The sequence below is a fragment of the Ambystoma mexicanum genome, chromosome 6q, assembly GCF_040938575.1.
Source record: "Ambystoma mexicanum isolate Mex_15411 chromosome 6q, UKY_AmexF1_1, whole genome shotgun sequence".
Classification (NCBI taxonomy): Eukaryota; Metazoa; Chordata; class Amphibia; order Caudata; family Ambystomatidae; genus Ambystoma; species Ambystoma mexicanum.
The window spans coordinates 882,372,058-882,397,824 of record NC_090937.1 but is presented as its reverse complement, the minus strand read 5'-3'; the positions used below and the strand labels follow the sequence as shown (position 1 = coordinate 882,397,824).

Below are 25,767 nucleotides of genomic sequence, written 5' to 3'. Positions count from 1 at the left end.
GACTCTGCCGGGGCTCCCTGGGACCGCCGCTGATCTTGGGGATAGTCGACCAACAAGGGAGTCCAAGCCCAGAGACAGCACCCCCGACTGTCCCGGAAGTCTGGCTAGCTTGCGTTACAGCTTTTGCCTCTGGGAAGGGATGGGCACCATGCCGGGGCTCACTGGGACCACAGCTGGACTTGGGGATGGTCATCCAACATGGGAGACAGGCACCAAAGGCTGAGGACATCATGCCTGACCATCCTGGAGTTCTGGCTGGCCTGCATTACAGGTTTTCCCTACAGGGAGGGATGGCGACCCTGCCAGGGCTCACTGGGACCGCTGCTGAACTTGGGGATGGTCGCCCAACATGGGAAACAGGCACTGAAGGACGAGGACATCACCCCATCCATCCAGGAGTTCTGCCTGGCCTGCGCTACAGGTTTTCCCTCCAGGGAGGGATTGGTACCCTGCCGGGCTCCCTGGGACTACTACTGAACTTGGGGATGGCCAACTAACAAGGGAGACAGGCGGCAAACGCAAAGGGCAGCAGCCCTGACGATCCTGGAGCTCTGGCTGGGCTGCGTTACAACTTTTCTCTCCAGAGAGTAGTTGGGATCCTGCCACAGCTCCCTGGGACAGCCGCTGGACTTGGGGATGGTCAACTCACATGGGAGACAGGCGCCCAAGGCCAGAGGCATCACCCCCGAACGTCCTAGAGCTCTGGCTGGCCTGCGTTACAGCTTTACCCCACCAGGGAGCCCCGGCAGTGTACCAATCCCTCCCCAGAGAGAAAATCTGTAATGCAGAGCTCCAGAACAATCGTGGTGATGTACTGGGCCTTGGGCGCCTGTCTCCCTTGTTGGTCGACAATCTCCCAAGTCCAGCGGCAGTCTCACGGAGCCCCGGCGACCATCCCTCCCTGGAGGGAAAAGCTGTAATGCAGCTGAGCCAGGGCTCAAGGACGGCCAGGAGCCCTTGCATGGGGATCAACCGGCCCACAGCCCAGCGGCGATCCCAGGGAGCCCCTGCAGGGTCTCCATCCCTTCCCAGAGGGAAAAGCTCTAACGTGGCCTGGCCAGAAATCCAGGAAAGCCGGGGGTACTCTGACCAGCAAGGGCAAAACTGTCCCCAACCCCAATATCTTTTCCCTGGTGGCTTAGTGCTCCTTACTGCTTCTCAAAGTTGGCAAAATGGGACCAGACCCTCAATTCTGCCCCCCTATGGAAGCAGAAAGGATCTGCCCCTTCATGGACGGATTCCTGAGGGGGCTGGCCCTACAGGCATAAGGCCAGCCCCCTGATGCACCCAAGTGTTCCTCTGGCAAAATTGCCCTATATTGCTTTGCCGTTCGTGGGGGCAAATGGGTGCAAAACAACACTAATATACCCCCAAAACAACATTCTGCAATCTTGTTGCCATTTTTTGGGGAGTGGGGCGGATTGGCCTGGGGGGCACCCAGGAAACCCACCCCCAAGATCATATTGCTGGCGGCCTAGTGGTCCTTGCTGCTTCCCAGGGGTAGCAAAATGGGGCTAGAACCCCAATTTCGCCACCCCCCCAGGGAAGCCGCAGGGGTCTGTCCATCAAGGGGGGGGGAAGAGGGCGGGAAATACTAAGAGGGCCGGCCCACAGGCACAGGGCCAGCCCCCTCATACCCCCAAGCGTTCCACTATATATGGAGTGTAATGTTGTTTTGCCTTCCTTAGGGGCAAAACGGCACAAAAGTGCACCAATTTGCCACCCAAAAAGGCAAATTAACATTATGCCATCTGGTTGGCATTTTGTGGGGTGTGGGGGGGGCTGATTGGCCTGCCCCCTCCCCACCCCAAGATCATATCCCTGGTGGCCAAGTGGTCCTTGCTGCTTCCCTGGGGTAGCAAAATGGGATCAGACCCTGACTTCCCCCCTCCCCCAGGGAAGAGGCAGGAATCTGCCCCTCCCTGGGGCTTTCTGGGGGGGACTGGCCCACAGGCACAGGGCCCACCCCCCAATACCTCCAATTGTGCCTGGTTGGCTTTTTTTTGTTTGTCTTCCTTGTGGGCAAAAGGGTGCAAAACAGCACCCATCTGCTCCCAAAGAAGGCAAAATATATTGGCATTTTTTTGTTTTTATTTATCGAACGATCCTCGACATGCAATCTCCTTGACTGACGAAAGGGGAGAGTCTCCCCTTTCCAACAAGCCCTCACTCAAGGAAATCGGGCTAGAAATGCCCAAGCAGCACGCAAAAGCATAGCTGTGATATTTATCTAACGGCTTCAGCATGTAAATATCACTTCCAGATGACGTCAGCGACCCCCCGGTTCCCAGGCACAGAAGTATTGGGAGCAGCGTTGCTCAGCCGTCACAGAGGAAGAGGAGGCATCATCCTCGATTCTCCTAGCCAGGTCAAGAAGTCATAGTGGGTGAAGATGGGAGTGGAAGTAGTTGAGAATGGTGGTCACAAGGATCTCGTGGAAGGTAACTGGGGGTGAAAGGTGAAGGAGGAGAGGATAGAATAGAAAGGGGAGACCAGATGGGAACGGAAGGGAAGCTAGATAAATTGATGATGCCACACTAGTTTGCTTGCTTCTCCTTCTCTCTGTACTGTTTTTATAGCAGTATAGCATTTTTTTAAAATTATACATAACTTGTTCTCAGAGCACGATTGTGATTCACCTCGGGCTTTTGTTCGGGGTTCTGCAGTATACCGTTTAATTTTCATGCTTTGACAATTGCTTTCCTTATGGATAAGGGGGAGTGGAGGGAAGCTGAAGCAAGTAGCAAATGGAAAGTCAAAGTAGCGTGGGAGTTTATGGAAGGGAACAAATGAGTGGCTGGAAGAGGTACACTTTGGAAGGGATGCAATGGAAGGGAACAAATGAGTGGCTGGAAGAGGTACACTTTGGAAGGGATGCACGGATGGAGGGGGGAGTGCAGATTTCCCACTTGAACAAATTGAGTGATCCTGGGGAAATCACTTGGTCAGCAAAACCACTTAATGTCACGAGTGCAACAAACGTTCCATGATTTTAATTACCCCCACCATAAGCTCTACCTCCACACTGAGCCTACCCATGGCCCTCTCAGTCTTGTCCATGAATCCCCATTCTGTCACTGAATGCAATAGTAGCAAGCATCCTGATCAGACATTCAAGTAGTCTTAGGGGGAAGTGTCTCGCCTCTGGTCCCAACACACTAGGTTTGAATCCAGGCTGCTTAAAGCAGTCCAACAGACTAAACTAACTGAACGGTGCAAATGGATTTTTATGGATCCGGGGGGATATATTTTGCTCGATCATGGATTTCGGAAATCTGGCTCAATGTGTTTAGGGCACTCCTACACCCACACCCTATAGAAATTGGGCCTCCCGATCAGGGCCCACTCAGATGACAAATTCTGGTGTGTAACGTTTTGTGTGACTGCTGGCGTGTTCTGTGAGTGGCAGTTACACCAAGGAGTTGGCTGGGTGTGGATGTGCCAGCGCTTTGCCTACCTTTGTAGTGGTCTAACTACCCTTTATACTTACCTCACGTACACCAACGGATAGTAACCTTACCTACAGTGAAGTCTGGGTCCAGTGCTTTTTTTGTGAGGACGAGCCCAGTACAGAGCTTCTCTCAAGTGTTTTAGATTTCATATTAAACTAGCAAAAAGTACCCAATCTCTGAACGGGCTCTGTGGAAAGACATGACAACACTCATCAATTGTTCAAAATCACTGATCCTGTAGGTCGCTGTTCCGATTCGCTTTTCGCTTGATGTGCTTTGCACTGAGAATGGGCGTGTGTGACTAGGGGACATACCCTAGAGCAGACATTGGGGGGAGGCGAGAGTTGGTGTACTGCTGCATACTGGGACCTACTGTGCTCTCTCCCCACCTGTTGCCTCACCCTGGCGTGGTGCAGTTCGTTGCAGTGCAAATGTCCCAGAAACCATGCATTCTAGGGTCAAAGACCGGCCCTTTTACAACCACATTGATGTTTTGCTGATTTCAGGCAACCGTCTGATGTGGTGCTAAAATCAGGGGAAAGACGTGGGGTGTCCAAATGTTATGTATCCAGTAATGTCTGGAGGGTCCTAACAGGAAACCATGCAAAATTGGGTGCAGAGTGGTGACGCGGTGTAGAATTGTATAAGGAACAACGCTTCGCCAAGACAAACGACACATTTTCACTTTTCTAAATATAGCTAGATAAGCACCGGCAATTGACGTCAGGTATTTTCCCACAACGAAAATGAACACGAGGAAAATCTAACACGAGTGCACTATTTCCATAAAACAACTCTTCAATTAAGTTTCATCTATGAATTGGTATTCAGTAGGTCCAATAAACATATCGCCCATCCTACTTGCAGGCAGATTGCCTTGCCGCCACTAGGTAAAGCTGTCAATTTAAGGGAATTAAAACAAGAGTGTGTGTTTAACTGTCGGAGAAATTATGCGCGAGTGTGCAGCGAATCATTCCTATCAAATGGGTGCCAACTGTTTGGAAAGCAGACGCTGCACCTGTCCCCGAGAGAAAGCAGCTCCAGTAGTAACGCTTCACGTACATAGGGTATTGTGACAGACCAGACAGGGAAGGATAACAGCATAGCGGCGCTGCATAACATTGCAGCATGATGGTTTCATTTAAGCACACAGTAAAATATCAGCAGCACACGAGCGAAAGTTTCAGCTGAAACACATTCTCAGGCTAGAAACATCGATATACAATTACTGATCTGTACATTTGAAGTCGTCGGCTGAACTTGCTAAACATGCACTGCTTTTATCTACCTGAATTGTAATGAAACGAGTCGGGCAGAGATAATTTCTCAGCAGAGCCTCGCGCGATCCTATTCTAGTCCAGCATACTTCAACCTATACCCAGAGCACACACTTAGTCAGACTCAATCAGTTGATCTCCGAACACACGATTCGAAGCAGGCATAACTAACACAGTTCTGCAAGTGCAGATCTATAATTGTCAGGCCAGACTACCATTCTGTCCTAACATTTGTATCAATTGCATCCTGCAATATAAACATTTAGTCCTGCATGTACTGTACCAGAACACCAAAAGTCGCAAAAAAATAAAGCCAAGCATCAAGGATTGAGATTTGCAGAGCCCTATGCGGCAAAATATGTGTGGTTGCCCCAAATTTACATATATAATGACATCACAGAAAATGTTGTCATACAAGGAGACTTTAATACCAGAGGGGATCATTTGAAATTACATTAAAAAAAAGTTTGCCAGGTGTTAACCAGGAGACAAATACATACATCTCAACTGGCAGGCTTTTGGTGGGTGGTACCCTGTTGTCAGGTCACTGTTGATAAACTGTGATGTCCAGTGCTGGACACGGTTATGCCTCACTGCCAAGAGAATGCCAAAAAACCTGAGAATCAGTTGTGAGCAGTGTGGGGTCTGGCATAACTCTCAACTCACATGCATTTGGCAGGTGTCACCCACCTTGTAAACAGCTGACTCACCAGCCAAGCCTCCTACACGCCCATACGTTTCAATGGGCCTCTCACCAGCCACAAATAAAATCGGGTGTTTTCCATAGCTCTCAACTCACACGCTTTTGGCAGGTGTCACCCACCTTGTAAACAGCTGACTCACGCGCCAAACCTCCTGCACGCCCATTCATTTCAATGGGCTCTCACCCGCCAAAAACAAAATATGGTGTTTTGACCCACTTTTGCGACACAAATGGTTGAGAGCTATGGTTTTCACCCACCTTTGTGACATAAATGGTTGAGAGCTATGGGTCTGGACATATGCTGACCAGCAAACTGTAAGCCCTACAGAGTCTTTTGAGCTTCTCGTGGCAAGCGGTTCAGTTCCGCTGCAAACCTTGACCAGATGAGGCCCACATGACTCTAATAGTGTAACGAAGCATCATCATTTTCATTTTTTAAAGGCATGCCTCTTGGCCCCTGCAACCCGCTCCCCACGTTGCTTCCCTTTCCCTCCCATGCCCAGTTAGCTGACAGAAGCCCAAAGATAGACCTCAACAGTGACAACCAGGTAAGGTGGTACAGGAAGGGAGCACAGTCATTTCTGGGCTCCAGAAAAACCTTGCCACTATTACATTACTATTTTGTGCACAGTGTAAACTTTCCTAAATATACAATAAACACAGTATATGTTTTGGATCTAGGTGTACTTTGCTCAAAGTACATGTTTTGAATCTAGGTGTACCTTGCAGCATTGTTAAGCACTGTCCTCACCTTCTTATTCTAACCACAACCAAGATCCTGCACTCTTTTGCACCCAGCCACATTCTAGGTACAATCTTGCTTTCCCAACATAGATGTATTTTAGACACGTTCTACGGCCTTGGTATAGTTACACCTCAGAGGCTAGCACCATTTCAGAAACTGTTTTACACTTCAATCCTAGTTTCTGTACTCCCTCTACACTTGGTGTTTCCTAATTGACGATTGTGTTGATCCTTGTGCGCTTTCCAGTTAGCCATTGTGTGGAACCCTGCTGAACCTAGCTGTTGGCCACTGTGACTAATTACTGTGACTAATCTGTGGATGTCGTCCCTTCTCCCCTAGGGGGGGCCTTTCCCATGGGGCAAGTGTGGTGCGTACACATTAAAATAGTCCTCCTGAGGGTGATGAAAAGGGGGAGGATCACATGGAAGAGGTTGCCACTTATGGGATTAGGGACGACCCTTCCCAGAGAACACGGTATAATCCTGCTGTTTTAGCTCAAATGCCCTCTTTGCCAAAGACCAACCGTTGTTTCCTATCTTTGAATAGGGCCAACATCCTTTGTTCTACAGTCAGTCAACTGAATACCTTAGACCAAACTAGTATGTCAGAGGACACTATTGGTTTTCCATATAAAGATTACACAAGTACTGTGAAGAGGAAGATGCCCAGAGGGATGCAGATCACTCCAGAGAACCAGAGTGGTCCTGTACAACCCAACAGGGAAGTGCAGGAGTTCAAATCCCTGTCAGCTGGGACCACGAGAGAGAGCTACCCTCCAACGAGGAGAGTCCAGAACAGCCAGCAGCCGTGAGAACCGCAGCAGCAAACCCGGTAAAGACGAGGGTGATGCTGCGCACAGAAGACAGAGGTATGCTGCTGGTAGTCCAAGAAGAAAGGATGGTATCCAAATCAACCTCCTGGCATCCCCCAAACCGGAGAGCTGCAAGACGGAGCTCCTCCATGAAGGATATCAAAGGCAGCGAAGCGACAAACAGCTAAACCAAGTCCCCACGTGTTGCCGGAGGCTCGCAGGAGGGCACCATTCCTCGGGTGACGCAAACCAAGAGAAAAGGTACGTGGGCATACCGAGAAGGGCTGGCGGTCCAAGGAACCTGGGGGAAAAGTTTGGAAAGCAAGCACCTGCACATTTAATGGCAGTGCCTGGCAAATGGCCAATATGTATACACAAGCAAACACTTGCCCTTGCTGGTTTTTAGCAGGACTTCAGTGAAGGAAATGCAAATGTAACGCTCACCTGATTCCCGCAGAGGCGCCGGTCTTGACTGGGTGAATGCCGTATCTTCAAAGGTGATGTGTAACACACGGTTGGCTCTTTGGGCTGGACCTCTGTGCACTGTATGTCTGACTCGAAGAGTAAGATGTCTGCAGATAGAAAATATGGGATTAATGAACTGGGTTTATTGGGTGCCTCTCTCCTCTTCCCTTTCTCTTCTCCTGTAGAACCCCAAAGGTTAACGCCCTCACCTTAGGTAAGTGAACGCCGAGCTCTCCATCTGCCTCGGGGCAGGGTGCCGTAACCAGTTTCTTCATTGGATAAGGGTGCAGGCCTCTTGACCTCAGAGGACTGCTGTCCGTCGTTAACTGCACGAACGGTAAGTTCTGGGCACTTCAAATGTCTTAAAAGTCTTTTGTAATGATATCTCTTGTTTTGCAGGGTTCCGGCGATGGCGGATGGCGGGCTGATGAGAGTTGAGGATCGAACCCGCGTGAGGAATAGAAGCGCCTGGAAGCACGTAAGTAAGCGCTTGTAGCCTGCTTCACGATGCGCACTAACTGTCCCTTTTATCTTGCAGGTACAAGTTCGGAGCTTTAGAGAAGCTGAAGGGTGCTGGAATACCCACTGGATTCGGCGTGGGAAGGAGTAATGGCACGTGAGTAATAAAGTTGCCCAATGTCTTTAAACGCACCTTCTTTTGTCTTTCAGATGCGGGATGCAGCGCCGAAGGCCTCCGGAGCATGCGAAGAGCTGGTAAGCTTTTGTCTTTCAGATGCCGGAATGCAGTGCGAAGACCTCCGGAGCATGCGAAGAGTAGGTAAGCCTTTGTCTTTCAGATGCCGGAATGCAGCGCGAGGCGTTGGTGACAGCCGATGGACCAGGTAAGAGATGCGCTGCCACTGAAGACAGTAGTGCTAACCTGTTCTTTCTTTGTCTTTACAGGTGCTGCTGAAGACTGGATTCCAGGATGGTAAGCCTTTGTTCCCTTAGGCCCAGGATCAGAAGCAGAAGACACGATGAGCGTTCTGCTGCAGAGAATGCAGAATAACGCAAAGCAAGATTCATCCATCGGGTGTGGTTTAAATAGCCTCCTGTAGTGCTTAGGTGTCTCCTTCCACAGCCACGCCTAGGTAAGAAAAGAGTTCCTGCTTTCCAGAAGAGTTCCAGTGTTCTGAACCTAGGGAGTGGCTCCTGCCCCACCCAACAGGAAAAGTAGTCCCAAACAGAAGAGGATCAGAGGTTCAACTGGCAGGTAAGTAAGCAGCATGGTCTGCTGCAGGTAAGTCCACCCAAGCATTATGAGCCCGGCGCTTCCAGCGCTGGGACTGGGCATCTTTATGAGCCTGGTGCCACTGGCGCCAGGACAGGGTCCAAAAGGTCCCAATTGGGACTGGCTGGCACTCGGAACCGGGGTTATGGGTCTGCTTCCAAGGGAGTCGGGCAAGTCCTGATCTTTTGGAAGCAGAGATCATGACAGCAAATTGCTAATAGAGTGGCTGGATAAGACATTTGTATTACACCAGTAGTATGTTCCCAGCTCCAATTAAGTTATTAACTACACAGGGCTTTGCAGTATGATATGATATGGCATTTATAACATGCCTATACACAAGTGTTTCAAGGCACGACCAGGCAAAGGATGGGGTACAGAGGGAAGACAGACAATCCTACTAGGCCAGATATCATTCAGATCGTGCAGGTGCATGGAATGGGGAAGGAGGAAAGTGCTGAGGGGGTAGAGGGAGGGAACAGTGCAGTACATGAGATAATAAGATAAATAAACAAAGTAACGGTAAGGCCAGCAGGTTGCACATGCAAGGGTAAGTGCAGACAACAGGTGTCAAGTGCTGGTAGTGGGACTGTAGGGATACAGAAAACAGTCCCTAAGTGCGGAGGTTCCCAGGAAGGCAGTGCAGGAGTGCGTCTGGCGGGGGAGGGGGCCTGGGTCAGAGATCAGAGGGTGGCCAGGTAACCAGTTCAGTTTGAGTATCAGCCAGGAAGTCAGCAGGGGAAAGGAGGAGAAAAAGCAGAAGCAAAGACAAAGGTTTTGAGGTGCTTCTGGAACCCGAGATGTTTCTCCTCAAGTTTCAGGGAGGCAGGGAGGCTGTTCCAGAGGGATGCCCCAGCCAAAGAAAGAGATCTACCACCAACTCGTTGCTTGGAGGAGGGTCTGATCCTGTGGGAGTTGGAGGCGGATGAGCGAAGAGCTTGAGAAGGAAGATATTTAGGAAGAGAGCGTTGAAGGTATTGAGGCCCCAGGCCCCAGAAGGCCTTATGGACAATGCAGAGGGTTTTGAACTTAATCCTCACAGCCACTGGGAGCCAATGCAGAGACATTCAGTCCTGGAGAGATACGATCCCTGGGCTTGAGGCCAAGGACAAGTCTCGCAGTCCTGTTCTGGATGAGTTTCAGAGGGAGGAGAGTAGCAGGCAGATTTTGAAAGAGGCTGTTGCAGCAGTCCAGCCTAGAGAGAACCAGAGCTTGGCAGACAGTGAGCTTCTGGGGGAAGGAAAGAAATGGAAGAATACCTCTGAGGTGGTGCAATTGGTAGTGAGACTTCTTATAGACATCAGAGATGTGAGGAGAGAAGGAGAGTCTGGAGTCGAAGATGATGCCAAGGTTTTTGGCCTCACAGGTGGGAGCAGGAAGAGGGCCAAGAGAGGCCGGCCAGAGAGTGACAGGAAAGGAGGGAGCGGGTGTGCCGATGAGGCGAATCTCAGTCTTACTGGCATTAAGGCAGAGATCATTTGCAGCACACCACTCCTGTATGGCGGGCAGATAGTCAGAGATACGAGAGGGAGAAGAGGTGGCTGAGGGTAGCCTGAAAGTGAGCTGAGTGTCATCCGCATAGCAGTGGAAGTTGGGGCATAGCGCGTCAATGCAGTGGGCAAGAAGTGCCAGGTATTGATTGAAGAGCCAAGGAGAGAGGTTAGACCCCTGGGGAACACCACATGTAGAGATAGAGATAGAGGAGAGGAAGGACCCAAGTTGAACCTGGGAGGGTCGATCAGATAAGAAAGAAGTCAGCCACGCCAGGGCCTGACCGGTGATCCCCAGGTTAACACGGAGACGGTTGAAGAGGATGGCATGGTTGACTGTGTCAAAGGCAGAAGAGAGATCAAGTAAGATGAGTACACAGAGGACACAGGGGGTGTTGGAATCAAGGTTGGAGAGCAGGTCTTCACAGATGTTCAGGAGAGCAGTTTCCCTGCTTCTGGCAGTTCTGAAGCCAGACTTATGATCATGGAGACAACCAACACATTCAGTCTGAAGATTGAGATGGGAGATGGCCAGCTTTTCCAAGCGTTTGCCCAGGAAAGGAGTGATGGAGATTGGGCGATAGTTAGTGGGGCAAGATGGGTTGGCAGAGGGTTTCTTAAGGAGAGAGTGCACAAGGGAGTGCTTCAGGGTTGAAGGGAAGTCTCCAGTGGTGAAGGAGTGGTTGCAGGGTTGTAGGTCAATGATGGAATCTAAAGGGTCGACAGGTCAAATGGTCGACACCAAAAGGTCGACAGGTCAAATGATCGATTTTTTTTCTCTTTTCTTTTTTCACATTCTTTTTTTTTGGGGGGGGGCAACCCCTTTTTTGCTAAAAACAACTTTTTTTCCCTAAAAGAAAACCTAAAAAAATATATATAACTAAAAAAGAAATTCGATCATTTGACCTGTCGATCAAATTGTGTCGACCTTTTGACTGTCGACCCTTTGTCGACCATTTGACTAGACAGCTGGTTGCAGAAGTCTGGCAGGGCAGGAGCCAGGGAGTCAATGTGGTCCTTGATGGCTTTGGACGAACAGGGATCAACCTGTTTTGATGAGACTTTCATAGATCGGACTGGTCTAGGAACATCATCTGGGGAGAACAGGGGAAAGGCAGAGAAGGAGGGGAGAGGTGGCCAAAGAAAGGTCAGAGGAAGAACAGGGAGTAGAGGGAGGAAGGGGAGAGGAGGAGAGAGAGGACCGGATGTCCTGACTTTTAGAGAGGAAATGAGAAGCCAGTCCCACGCAAACATCCCTAAATCAGTGTCTTTATCTAAACCCGAAGCACATCCTATGCCATTTCTGCCCTACACCACTCTCCCTGTGTTCTGGTCTTTCCTGAATCCCTCTCTCCCCTGCACACACTGGTCACCCCGTGCTGCAAACCATCCCCATCTTTCATATGCACTCCGTTCTTGTTCCCATCTCTCCCCTCCCTTGCTCCTCTCTTTTTCTGTCCTCTGCGCCGTTTCAACCCTTTTTCACTTTGCATTCCCCCACTCTACTGCACTCCAGTCCCTCACTTCCCATTCCCCCATGACCAGAACCCCACAACTCTCATCTTTACACTTACTCAGCACTTTCTCCTCAGTCTTTAGAGCACCCTCGATATCCTTTGTCGCTTTTCTACAACTATTAGTCATGCTCCATTGTCGTTCCTCATTTTGGGGTCTTCTCCAGGTCACTGTCGAGGCAAGGCCCAGCCAATGCTGTGCACACATGCTTGTATTTATTATTTACACTATAATGCTGCTTGCCGCTTGCCGGATGCTGCCGCCCCGGCCTGCACTTATTTTCGGGGTGTTGAGCTGTGGGGTCAGGTCTTTGTAGTATTTACACATTAGCCTGCAGTGCAGGTCTAAGTAATTTCGCATTTCTACATTTATGTAATACATACTATTCTTTGTAGTCGACACGATTTCCAAACGGTCATCTCCCTATCATGGCTTTTTAATTCCCACAAAGCGCAGGTGGCGTGGCGGTGTTGGTGATCTGACCTCACACTACACTTATGGTTCCTAAATCCGAATTTGAGCTCTGCAGAGCCTAAATAAGCTCACCCGCGGACCCGGGCCAACCGCTCCCTGCGACGCACACCTACCCTCAGCCACAGTCACCACAGTACTGTAGTTGGGTTCAACTGCTTCAAATGAATCCACAGACGTGTGAGCACATCCCTTTGCTCCGGGTACAGGCTGAGGTAACTTGCATTTCACACCCACTTTTGTGGTCATTATCAGGAAGACCACGCTGCACAATGCACCCCATTATGAGCTTCAACATAAACAAATAGTTTAATTTTCCAAACAGTGGAGACCTTCCCAGAATAGCGCTCCGGTGTATGTGTTCCAGGTATGTCACCACAAACCAGTTTGCCTGCGGCGATCTACAAAGAGTTCCACCAGTGGGTAAAAATCGGTAAATATTGAATCCCTCTGAGCTGGGGGCTTTTTTCTGAAGTTGTGTAGGTTTGCGATGCACTTGTGAGCACGTTGCGCAACACAGGGGTCTTGGGTGTTGATTTATCATTTATGTTCTGTAATGGGGCTATGCGAAACGTCAACAGTGCATGCAACACATCAGGGACGTATGTATTTTGCTCATCGTTTAAAAGTGCCCATTGCATGCACAGAAGAGCCCAATTTAGCACCTGTGTGCTGTTGGGTCACCTGCATGCAATTTGAAACCTTCACGAGGCATGGGGCGAAGCCAGTCTTTACCTATTATCATGAAACAAAACGAGGGTTCGACCCACAGGTTTTTCAATTAATGATGAAACATTAAGAGGCCAGGATTCCCTGATCAGTTTGCAACGTGTTTAGAAACTGTATAAATATGACGTTGGTACATTCCCCCTCATAAATCCTCCCTATTCCGGCCTGCACTGCACCTGGGAGAGGGGGGCCATTTGACTTACCTTAAGTACGGTGCTGAGGTCTCAGGAGGTCGAGTCGCAGTCAGAGTCTCACTCTGTCTCCCTCGATATTAACACACGCTGTCAGTCAGTCACTCTCAGCAGCAGCACGAGTCGCTGCCTGGCTTCTCCGTCGTTCAGGAAGCTGAGGCTGGGCAGCAGTGCACTGCGCAGGGCACGTGCAGTTCCCCAGCCTGGGCACGTTCCAAATGCACAGGCGCAGGGCACGCATGAGCAAGCAGCAGAAGTTCTTGTTTTTGCCCGCTGCTGCAGACAGTCTGAAGTTAACTAGTACTTTTGTACGCATGTCCAGGGATGTCATTTCACGAAAATGCCAGGGGTAGCGGAAGTGACATCACATGACCCTTGACCTCTGATGGCTTCACAGGAGGCAATGTCATTTGACCCCACCCCGAAGTGATATCGCGGGAAGCGATGGAACTCAACCTTTCACCCTGTAAGGATATTTGGCGTGTTACAGTACACAGTACAGCAATACTGCACAAGTAGCATTTTTTTTGCACAAGTAGCATTTTTTTTTGCAGCACCACCACAAGGGTGCGGTGCATTGCTATATGGGTTAGCAGATTAACAAGGAAAGACAGACTATTCAGTCAAAAACGATTTTAACATATAAGATGCAAATCTATTTTTACAGTTAAAAGCACACGTGTTCATTTAAAAATGCACACTATTTTTCACCTGAAATGCCTATATTGCTAGAGACACATTTGAAAATTAACAGCTAACATATTAACCATTAACCTGACTAATAAAACCTTATTTTAATATAAATCACTAATAAAATGTGTTCTCTACTGCAGAATTAGGCATACTTTAAAAACCATTTAAATGAGTGTGCAGATTTTTTTTTCTTCTCTTCTCTGCCTGATTATCCGTGTTGTTGTGCACAGTAACGGCAGGAAGGAGGAAGTCAGATTTGCAACAATTGCAAATGTATAAGCGAAGCTATTGTTGAAGAATAGGAGGATGAGAGATGATGGATTTCATTGGAACACGTCATAAAGAGGGCTGAGAGGAAAGTTTTAGTGGGCAGTAGCAGGGAAAAAGACAGGCAGACATCTTTCTGCACTACTGGGGAGAAGACCTGGCTGTGGGGGTGTCCTGCTGCAGTCGAGACTGGGGAAAGCTGAAAGAATTACCTTTCCACTGGCAGAGGCAGTCCTATCTGAAAAAGCTGAGAATTCCAGGCAATGACCCCGGCTTGAGAAGGCAAGCGTTCCTTTTTGCTGGAATTAAGCCAAGAGAGCCACATTCACAGAGAGAAGCCTCTGAACAGATAAGGTAATTACCTAACTGGGGGAGCTGTGTGTGTGCACGAAAGTATGCAGTCAGTGTAGAAAAATGAAAGTCCCGTGCGTGTTTTAATCAAGTGCTAATGTTGCAATTTAAGTTCTGTTCTCCGCCACTATAATTGCAGTGTGTCATTGAAAATGCTTTGATTGTTCCATTTTATTGCTGTAAAGAATGAGATCAGGTCTAAATGCAACTTTTATAATACAGAAAATATTTGAAAACAGACGGGTGGTTTATTTTCTATTTACCATTACAATGCCAATGATGTGGGGAGATTTTTAAACAGTGCAATGGTCATTTTAAGACAGATGTGTGCATGTCAGAATCAGTATGAATAATTGTGAGTGACTGTAGTATAACTTGTTGGAGGTACATGAGCCAACGGGAAGAGAGACTCTCTGAACATAGCTCCCTACCGTATATAAGGTAGTGGAAATTACCACAAGACTACCACATATAGCTCTCTGTCGTAAATAAGTCAGTGAGTTTGCCCATGGTGGCGCACCAACACTATCACTGGAAATTGTGGTATCCCTAGAATGCAGGTCTGAGGTCTCTCTAGTGATCACACGAAAAATCTAAGCGAAGATAATGGATTCTGGACATTGGGGCCACAAATAAAACAAGGGAATTATGCTCACCAAAATACCACCAACCACGTATACCAAATATGCAGGTCTGGGTGCTGAAATAATGCATGTCCATTGTATTATTGTTGCACATGGCCAAATCTGAATACAAAGAGTGATTATTGCTAAGTTATTTTTCGGCGGTAATAAAATACCGTCAGGCCCCAAATCTCCACAAAATACCCTACATATTTATGGTGCGTTGCAGGCCGGGAAAGTGATCACAGAGTACCTACTGGGCGTGGCAAGTGTGTCTCACACTGCCATTTGCACATTAAAGGGAACCCATTTTATAATAGCAGTGTGCCACTAAAAACGAATTTCAGAATGTCACAAAGGGAAACCACATTCTCAGATCTAGTGCAATATTTAGAGGCAAAGTTATTTGCACATGGGAATTGGTCTTCGAACAGTACCTTAGAATGGAGTAACCGCATTCAGGGTGAGGTGCAGAAAGAAAAACTAGACAATATTTTTGCAGAAGGCAGCATAATTCAGGTCTGCCTTACAAGATTATTGAATGCAGCCGATAAAAGTGCAGAGAAAGACTGTTTAATACGGCTATGCGGCAAAATATGGTTTATTTTAAACAAGTCCCTGCGAATGCAAGAGAATGATACTCAGCTAATTAACAGGTTAAAGACTGAATTAGATGGGGCAAGTAAAAATCAGGAAATGTTGAGAGCAGAATTGGATGTATGCCAAAAAGACATGCAATTAAAATGCAGAGACTTTGATACTCAGTTATCCAAAAGCAAGAAACAATTTGAAGATAGTGAGCAAGAATTGACACACTTAAAAGCCTTAGTGGATCACATTAGGCAGGATAAAGATGAGGTTGTTTCAGAAATGCAGATTTTACAAAAAGAACATTGCGAAAAAGAAGGTGATCTCCAGAGTGCGGAACAAGAAATGATTAAAATGATCCAAGAAAGAGACAAGAGAAATAAAGAGTTCAATGAATGCCAAATGCAAATGTGCGATATGCAGGAGGCAATTAATAAAATGAGTGATGAAAATAATTATTTGCATGATGAAGCCAACAGACTCCTTAAAAAGTGTAAGGACTTAGAACAGCAAATGTGCATTCCCAGGTCCCAGGAGAGGCGGCAGGGTACCACATTCAATGGAGTGGAGGTGAATTCTAGCTCTGCCCAAAGAGCTAGTGCCCCAGTGACTGGGCCGGTGACTGAACTTGGTTGCAGCGCCCTTGGGGGATTTGATACTCCCATTGGGGGCAGCCACCAATCTCATACACCTGAAAACAGGATTGAATCACAAAATAGTGCAATTCCATGCATTGCAACAAGTAGCCCCATAAAAATAATGAAATCCATTAAAGCCCTGATCAAACCATTTAAAAAGGGAGGTGAATGCTGCATTGAGGATCACTTAGAAGCGGTGCATGACATTTTTAAAGCGCTCCAGATACCTAAGGAACAGTACAGACAATATTTTCATTTAACTTTAGATGCCCCGACGGCCAGCATCATAAGGGGATTAAATGAACAGCAGAATATGACATGGCTGGAGTTTGAAAAAGAAATTAGGCGTCATTTTTCTCCTTTTCAGTCATTGCAGGAGGCAAAGAAAGTCGCGTACACTATTACTGCTGGACCTAATACATCACCTCGCCAATTTTTACAAGACTTAAAAAGAGCATTCTCTCGCTTTGATGTATCTTTTGACTCAAATTCCAATGAGTTTAAAACCGCATACTTCTATGGGCTACAGAAAGACATCATATCCCAATTGGTCCGTGAATTTGACCGTGACAAGTCCCTTGAATGGATTGTACATCAAAGCACCAAGCTATATGAGGTACTCTATTGTCAGGGTAGAGAAAGTGATAAAATGAAAGATACTAGGCCTAAATCTAAAGAACCCTCAGCCACAGTAATGGAAATCAGGTCAGCCAAAATGTCCCTTGAGTCTGCTCAAAGCCAAGGTAAAAATAATGTGACACCTGAACAAAGGGGTAATCAACAAAGATCGCCATTTCCTGTACCAATGTTCCAATCACATGATCCTAGTAATAGAGAGAGCTACATCAGCCCTAGATATTTAGGAGATAGACCCCGGGTAAGGTACCGGTCTGATATGGCAGGTATGAACAATAACCAGAGACAAAATCAAGATCAAAGAAATGATGGTCCCTACCAGTCATTGGGGACACAGAGCAGATTTGATCCCAGCACCATGATATATGGTAATCAGGATAGGCCCCGATATGTGGATCGATTTACTGATAATGGAAATCAATATAGGGGCCAGTACCCACAATCTGAGAGACAGGACATGAAGCAAAACGTGAACTACAGTCCACGCCAGTACAATGATTCCCCACCAGGGGACTATAATCAAAGGATGGGTGCAACCCGCTCCCCTCCACAAATGAATCAAGAGTTCAGAAACCATCCCAACCGGTATCAATCACCTGAGAGGTATCAGAATAGATCCAATCAGGGGGAAAACAACCAATATCGACCTAGGCCACAGAAAGAGGATCCTAGAGAGGTGGAAAGGTTCCAATGCCTTGAGGCTCAAGTGAAAATGTTAGCTGAGCAAATAGGAAAGCTCTATACAGCACAAAAACAACCTTCCAAAGAGGGGGCTGATGGCCATAGCAATGACCGGGGGGCTTCCGAAAAGTGACTAAGTACTCATGATAACTGCAGTGCCAAAATGACAGATTGCTCTGATATAACTTTGCATAACGACTCTGAGATGACTAATGGATTAAAAATGAAAGTACCAGTAAATGAAATTGTGATAGAAAGTGCAAATACTTCTAAAAAAGAGGTACGGTTTAACTTAGAGCTAAATAAAACAGTAAAGATTTGCACAAATGAAAAAGAAACATTAGGAATTCCAAAAGAACAAAGGGACAGATTTAAGAAAAATGACTCATGCATGGGGAATACCAGTGAACAGGGAGTAAGTGGGGATGCCATAGCTCCTTCCCTGGGCAAGCAAAACAATGACCAAACACAGACAGAAAAAGGAAATACTCACAAGGAGGGTACAAGTCAATCACCTGAAAAATTCTTTGAGCCACATATTTTTGAAGAGGCTGAAAGGGCTGGTATTACACTAAATGATCACAAATGCACAGAATTAAAAAATGACAAATTGCTGAATGATGTTGTTACACATGTTCAGTTGGAAGGTTGTAATGTGGTCTCTGATGTTACCCAGATGGATGGGCGAACGGTGGCCACACTCCAAAAAACCTCTGAACATGGAGAAATGAATAAAATACCTCGCACAGAAATGGGTAAAAAGGAGGGAAAAATGTCTTTTCATTTACCAATGTGCTTAGCCAAAAGTGAAAAAGACCTGAGAAAGGTGAGCCCTGAAATCAGTAAGAATTCACATTTCTTATGTGTATTAGAGGAAGTTGAGGACAGATATTATGCACCCATCACTGTAGAAGAAAAATGCCACACCTTTGCTATGATTGACACTGGCGCACAGGCCACAATTATGTCCAAGGAGCTGGTAAAGAGTATCAATGAAGGGAGGCCTCCACAGAGTCAGATCACAGTGAAGGCAAATCAAGGCCCAGTGCATAACTTTAATGGGGAGGAGGTGCCCATCATAGGTGTAACTGAGGTTGACATAAAAATAGGAAAGCACAGAATGAAACAAGAGGTATTGATCACATCTATTTGTGAAATTCCATTTCTGATGGGGACAGATTGCCTGAAAAGATTGTCTCCTCTCATAGATGGGGTGAATGGAGTGCTGTGGTCCTTAACCAAAAAACCATTGAGGCCTAAGAAACTAAAATCACAAAACAGCAATATAAAAGAATGTCACACCGTTGCCAAAACAAATGATGCTGTGGAGGTATATCTCCAGAATAGCTGCATACCTAGTGTCACTGTTATATTAATGTGTCAAGACAAAGATCAGAGCGACAATGAAAAACTACCTGTACAAATATACTTGGACCCAAGGAAAGATTGGCAGACTGCCATAGACGAACACACATTACGTTTCTATTTAAAAGAGAATACATGCAAACAGAATATTGTTCCTAAAACAGATTCAGAAAAACACATTACCACTCTGGCAGAGATACACATGGAAGATGAGCAACCATGGGTTCACGCTGGTATAAATGATTATCTTAAAACAATAAAAGCCACTTTAGCGCTTGAACATGAAAGGAGTTTCATTAATGAGAAATTGTTGCAAAAAATTATGGAGAGGGAAGAAATCCCGAAATTTAGGATTAAAAACCAATATGTTTCTGGGTTGGACAGTCCAGACTTTGAAAACCGAATTACAGGCAGATGCATGCTTAAAATTAGCATTGGGCAGAAAACAATTTACCATAATGTATGGATAGTGAATGGAGCACAAAATGAATTTTACATGGGCAATGACATCATGCACAGAATGTGTATGGTGTTAGATTTCCTTAATCAAAAAATATGGTCACGCCTAGGTGGGCCGGCGCCTGAATTTGAAGACAAAAGAAGGGCTTATCATTGTGCACAACTAGTTCCTTATGCAGTCGAATTACAAATGAGGAAAAATACTATTGTTCCTGCATTTACAAAACAGTTTGCAATAACACTGAAATGCAAAAATGGACAGCAGATGAAAGGCTCTGATGCATTTGTATGCCTGAATGAATCCATAAAACAGCAAGGCCTGGATTATGAATACATTCCATTGGTAGACATTGGTGAAGGATCTGTAAAAATCATGGTAAATAATAAAGGTTGTCAGGACATTCATTTAGAGGAAAACTCCCCATTAGGAATGGCCATACAAAAATCACATTATACGGCAGATTTAAATAACATGGTGATTGGGAATATTCCTGAAAAATATGTAGATGCCAAGGGCGAGTTGCCAGAACACCTGGACTCTCAGCCCAAAGGAATATTTAAAATTCATTCTGTGTATCCTTATGATTCCAATGAGACAGTGTGCTGCCATCAAGAGGATTGCATAATATTTAATTTAAATGAAAATGAAACAGGAAATCAGCCCATTGAAGTGGAAGCTGATATGCCAAAATATTTGAAAGTGGCAGCTCTACAAAAAGACACAGCCACACAGTTAGAGGAAAGCGCTGAGATTCCTTTACCAGAAGAGTTTCCAGAATTTTCCAGAATGGTAGAAGAGCAGATCTCCTTAGCGGATGCATGTGACAGCGATGAGGATCGACGCAATCTGAGGGAAATATTTATGGAGTTTAAGGATGTATTTGCAAAAGATGCTTATGATTGTGGTTTAACTGATTTACATGTGGCCACACTACCAGAAGGTTGTAGCAGAAATCCAGTGTTTGTACGCCAGTATAGACTACCGCTGGCATGTTTAGAATCATTGGCAGAGATTATTAAAAATTTGGAATCACGGGGAATAATTAGGCCCATTCATAGCACATCCAATACGCCTATTTTAGGTGTGTTAAAGCCAAATGGTCAATGGCGGCTGTGTGCAGACTTAAGAGAGTTAAATAAAAGAGTACCAGTATCTAGATGGCCACTACCATTCATTGATCAGGGCCTAGCTCAGATACATGGTTCAAATGTATTTACCACGTTAGATCTCACATCTGGATATTGGTGTGTGCCATTGGCAGAGGAGATACAACATCTATTTTCCTTTACATTTGACAGGACTCAATATGCCTGGCTTAGAGCTCCGTTCGGGTACATCAATAGTGGGAGTGAATTTGGCATATTTTTGAGAAAGGCCATGCCGGATGCAGCGGAAAGAGGGACAATAGTTTATGTGGATGATGTCTTGATAAAAAATGAAAACCTTAAAAGCCATTTTGATGAAATAAGACATGTGCTTGGCCAATTGCAGAAAGCAGGCGCCAAAGTATCTTTGCAAAAAGCACAATGGTGCAAGAAAAAAGTGAACTTTCTAGGGCATGAAGTGACTGAACATGGGCTAAATCCACAAAGGAAGAAAATAGAGGCCATACAAAGATTAAAAGATCCTAAAAATGTGAAAGGAGTAAAAAGTTTATTAGGGATGACAGGCTATAACAGAAAGTTCATTGAGAATTATGCAGAAATCACTCAACCATTGACTAAACTGCTTAAACTAAATACTCCCTGGAGATGGGAAAGAGAGCAATCTGATGCAGTGGCTAGATTGAAGGAATGTCTTGTAAAGGCACCATGTTTAGCATACCCCATAAAGGACAGGGATTTCTTTATAGAAATAGGCTTTTCTGAACATTGTATGTCAGCAGTGTTATCACAAAAACACGATTTGAATCACAAAACCATTGCATATGCAAGTAAGGCATTTTCCCAAGTTGAAATGAAATTTAATGAATGCGAAAAGGCCCTATTAACCACTGTGTGGGCGCTACAACATTTCCGCCCCATTGTTCAGGGAGAAAAGGTGATTATTGAAACAAATCATCAACCTTTGCAATTTTTAGAGAGTAAAAGAATTAGATCAGGCAATCTAGCGCAATCCAGAATCACTTCATGGACACTGGCATTACAAGGTTTTCCCGTAGAAGTAAGATATGGACAAAATAAAAAGAGCCCAATTGCTCAAGGGTTAGCTGACTTACATGACTGTGCAGCTGAACAAATAACAAATGAAATGGATGTGGAAGCTAGTTTACAGGAATTTGAACAATCACCACACAAAGCTTTTGATGAAAAAACATGCAAGGATTTGCCAACTGTATATGTGGATGGTTGTGCTTTTCACATTGAAAATGACAGTAATAAACAATTAGTGGCAGGAATAGGAAATGTCTGGTTGAAATGTGAAGGCGTTCCTAGTATAGGGATGAGGATTGGAGATAGGAGCAGTCAGGTGGCGGAATTGGCAGCCATCTATAAAGCAATTGCTACTGCAGTTGATAAAAAGTTCAGTGAAATTGTCCTGGTGACTGATTCTGACTATGCACGGAATAGCTTTGTGGAGTATTTGCCTGGTTGGAAAGCAAGAGGCATGGTTACATACAACAAAAAGCCACTTAAACATGGAAAAATGATACAAGCCATAGACAAATTGGTGTCAGAAAATAATTTAACAATATACTGGAGAAAAATTCGTGGGCATTTAAAAACACCAGGAGAGGATAAGGAGGGAAATGATAAGGCAGACCATCTGGCTAAGATTGGGGCTGTGATGGGAGAATTGCTACCTATTGATTATTTAATGGGTGAAATACAAATTGATGCAGTCACACGTTCTAAAGCACCAAAGGAGGTAGATCAACCGGTGGTGCAGTGGAGTCATGACACGCCAGACCAAGATTTGATTGAGGCACAAAAGAATGATCAAATTTTAGGAATCTATTATAATCATTTGATAGATCCTGAACAAAATCCTTTAACAGAAAATGATTGCATGGGAAAAGAAGAATTGAGGGTGTTATTAAAGAACAAAACACGAATTAGATTACAGGATGGGCTCATGATTAGAGAGTCCATAACAGGGCAAATACAGTGGGTAGTACCCCTTTCATTCAGAGGACTAATGCTACACCATGCACACGATGCCATAACTGCAGGCCATAGAGGTTCACAAAAGACATTAGAAATACTAAAAGATTATGCTTACTGGCCACATATGTCCCAAGATGTGGAATTATATACTAGAGGATGTCTAGTATGCGCCCAATTTAAACCTGCTTCACCAATGCATAGAGCACCATTGATGAAAAGAGGCCTAACTCTCCCATGGTCAGATTTGCAAATAGACTATGTAGGTCCTTTAAAAAGGTTGAGCAGGGGACACCGCTATATTTTGAGTGTGGTATGTTTGATGTCAAAGTGGATTGAGTGCATTCCCGCACCAGATTGTAGTGCGCAAACAGCAGCCACATTGCTGGTGAACCATGTGTTCTCAAGGTTTGGGTTGCCACAAAGAATTGAGTCAGACAGAGGAAGTCATTTCACAAGTACTCTAATGAGTAAGGTATGGCAAATACTAGGTGTGAAAAGGAAACTACATATCGCATATCGGGCGGCGTCTTCAGGTACAGTTGAAAGAAGCAATAGGTCTGTTGTGGATATTTTAAAGAAATTTGTGGCAGAAGCAGGTTCCAGCTGGGATTTGCGTTTACCATTGGTTTTGATGGCAATCAGGTCGACTCCTGCCAAAGCAACAGGTGTTAGCCCCCATGAGGTCTTAACAGGTAGGAAAATGGTGTTACCACAACACCTACTATACAGAACACATGAGCAAACTCTAGTGAGTGCATCCACAGTTCATGAATATATTGATGAACTGAGGAGGCATTTGCAACATGCATTTGCTTTTGTGCAGAGAAATCTGGAAAGAGCTGCTGACAGTGCTAAGTCATATTATGACAAAAAGACATCAGTAAAGGAATACAATGTAGGGGATCAGGTGTACAAGTTTCATTTTGGAAAAAGTAAACAGAAAAATTCTAAATTTCTGGCAGCCTGGCAGGGGCCATTTCGAATTATAGATAAAGTCTCTCCTGTAGTGTATAAAATTTTGAAAAATGAAGGTGAAACAGCAATAGAGCAGTTTGTCCATGTAAATCAAATCAAACCATGCCATCCCAGACATGAGATCAGGCAGCTTGAGCATGTGGAAACGGATAGAGTCCCTTGAGAAAATAAATGGGTGTAATCAGGAGGCAGTGACAAAGAAGTTAAAAAAAAAGTTGATTGTTATGATGGCACATAAACACTATAATATATGTGAAAATATATATAATATAAATAAATAAATAAATAAATAAATAAATAAATAAATAAATAAATGCACATATAACGGAAGCTCGTGGTTGGTGTGCAGAGAGAAAGTGTGTTAAATATTGAATGCTGTTTTATATGTGTTTGTTTTCTTTTAACTTGTGTTTAATTTCAGAAAAAAAAAAAAAACGAAGTATTTTTACCAAGCATGTTTTATTTTTGGCAAAAGGATGAAGTTAGTATTGTGCTATGTACTTAATCTGTTTATTTTCTATTTTGATTTAGACAATTAACATTATTTGGTCGGAGGTTCCGGGATCAGAGGCCACGGGAGACGATGGAGTCCTGGAGTCCCCTGGATGAAGACCAAAAGATGCCTGCCTCCAGGTGGAGGTGAAGACAAAATAACCGGAATGCCAAAAGAGATGACTACTGTGGATTCAAGATTGCCAAGATGAAAGAGTACTCGAATGAACCGAATAACATCGCTGGTCGGGACATACCAAAAGAGACAAAGCAAAAGTTCCGGCATATGAAGTTCCACGTATTTATTATTTTAATTATTTATTTTAACTTGTTATATTACTTATTTGTTTTAGTTAGTTGTTTTATTTCATTGTTTTTAATTGACTTGGAAAATTTAAACTTAAAGTAATGCCACTTCCACTGAGAAGGCAAATGTGGAACATTTTATGAACTGATGGACTCAGATGAAATGTTGATTGCAAATTTTCATTGATGCACATGAATATTCATTTTGTTGGATTGCTATATTGTAAAAAAAAATAGAACAAGTTGTTTTTAGGAATTGGCTTGGATTATAGCCAAGTTCTAAAAACAAAAGGAGGGTATATGTAAGGATATTTGGCGTGTTACAGTACACAGTACAGCAATACTGCACAAGTAGCATTTTTTTTGCACAAGTAGCATTTTTTTTTGCAGCACCACCACAAGGGTGCGGTGCATTGCTATATGGGTTAGCAGATTAACAAGGAAAGACAGACTATTCAGTCAAAAACGATTTTAACATATAAGATGCAAATCTATTTTTACAGTTAAAAGCACACGTGTTCATTTAAAAATGCACACTATTTTTCACCTGAAATGCCTATATTGCTAGAGACACATTTGAAAATTAACAGCTAACATATTAACCATTAACCTGACTAATAAAACCTTATTTTAATATAAATCACTAATAAAATGTGTTCTCTACTGCAGAATTAGGCATACTTTAAAAACCATTTAAATGAGTGTGCAGATTTTTTTTTCTTCTCTTCTCTGCCTGATTATCCGTGTTGTTGTGCACAGTAACGGCAGGAAGGAGGAAGTCAGATTTGCAACAATTGCAAATGTATAAGCGAAGCTATTGTTGAAGAATAGGAGGATGAGAGATGATGGATTTCATTGGAACACGTCATAAAGAGGGCTGAGAGGAAAGTTTTAGTGGGCAGTAGCAGGGAAAAAGACAGGCAGACATCTTTCTGCACTACTGGGGAGAAGACCTGGCTGTGGGGGTGTCCTGCTGCAGTCGAGACTGGGGAAAGCTGAAAGAATTACCTTTCCACTGGCAGAGGCAGTCCTATCTGAAAAAGCTGAGAATTCCAGGCAATGACCCCGGCTTGAGAAGGCAAGCGTTCCTTTTTGCTGGAATTAAGCCAAGAGAGCCACATTCACAGAGAGAAGCCTCTGAACAGATAAGGTAATTACCTAACTGGGGGAGCTGTGTGTGTGCACGAAAGTATGCAGTCAGTGTAGAAAAATGAAAGTCCCGTGCGTGTTTTAATCAAGTGCTAATGTTGCAATTTAAGTTCTGTTCTCCGCCACTATAATTGCAGTGTGTCATTGAAAATGCTTTGATTGTTCCATTTTATTGCTGTAAAGAATGAGATCAGGTCTAAATGCAACTTTTATAATACAGAAAATATTTGAAAACAGACGGGTGGTTTATTTTCTATTTACCATTACAATGCCAATGATGTGGGGAGATTTTTAAACAGTGCAATGGTCATTTTAAGACAGATGTGTGCATGTCAGAATCAGTATGAATAATTGTG

General features: G+C 44.8%; 1 protein-coding gene across 4 annotated transcripts in view; it reads right to left on the bottom strand.

The window, feature by feature from the left end:
• Positions 1-25,767, bottom strand: part of AADAT (aminoadipate aminotransferase) — a 1,031,752-nt gene that overhangs the window by 878,659 nt on the left and 127,326 nt on the right. The window contains exon 1 of one of the 4 annotated variants that reach the window (XM_069631414.1): positions 4,741-4,831. The exons of the other annotated variants lie outside the window; for them this stretch is intronic. The gene's annotated coding sequence lies outside the window, so the exon portion shown is untranslated. Of the gene's footprint in view, positions 1-4,740; positions 4,832-25,767 lie in introns of those variants that run through there. 4 annotated transcript variants of the gene reach the window in all.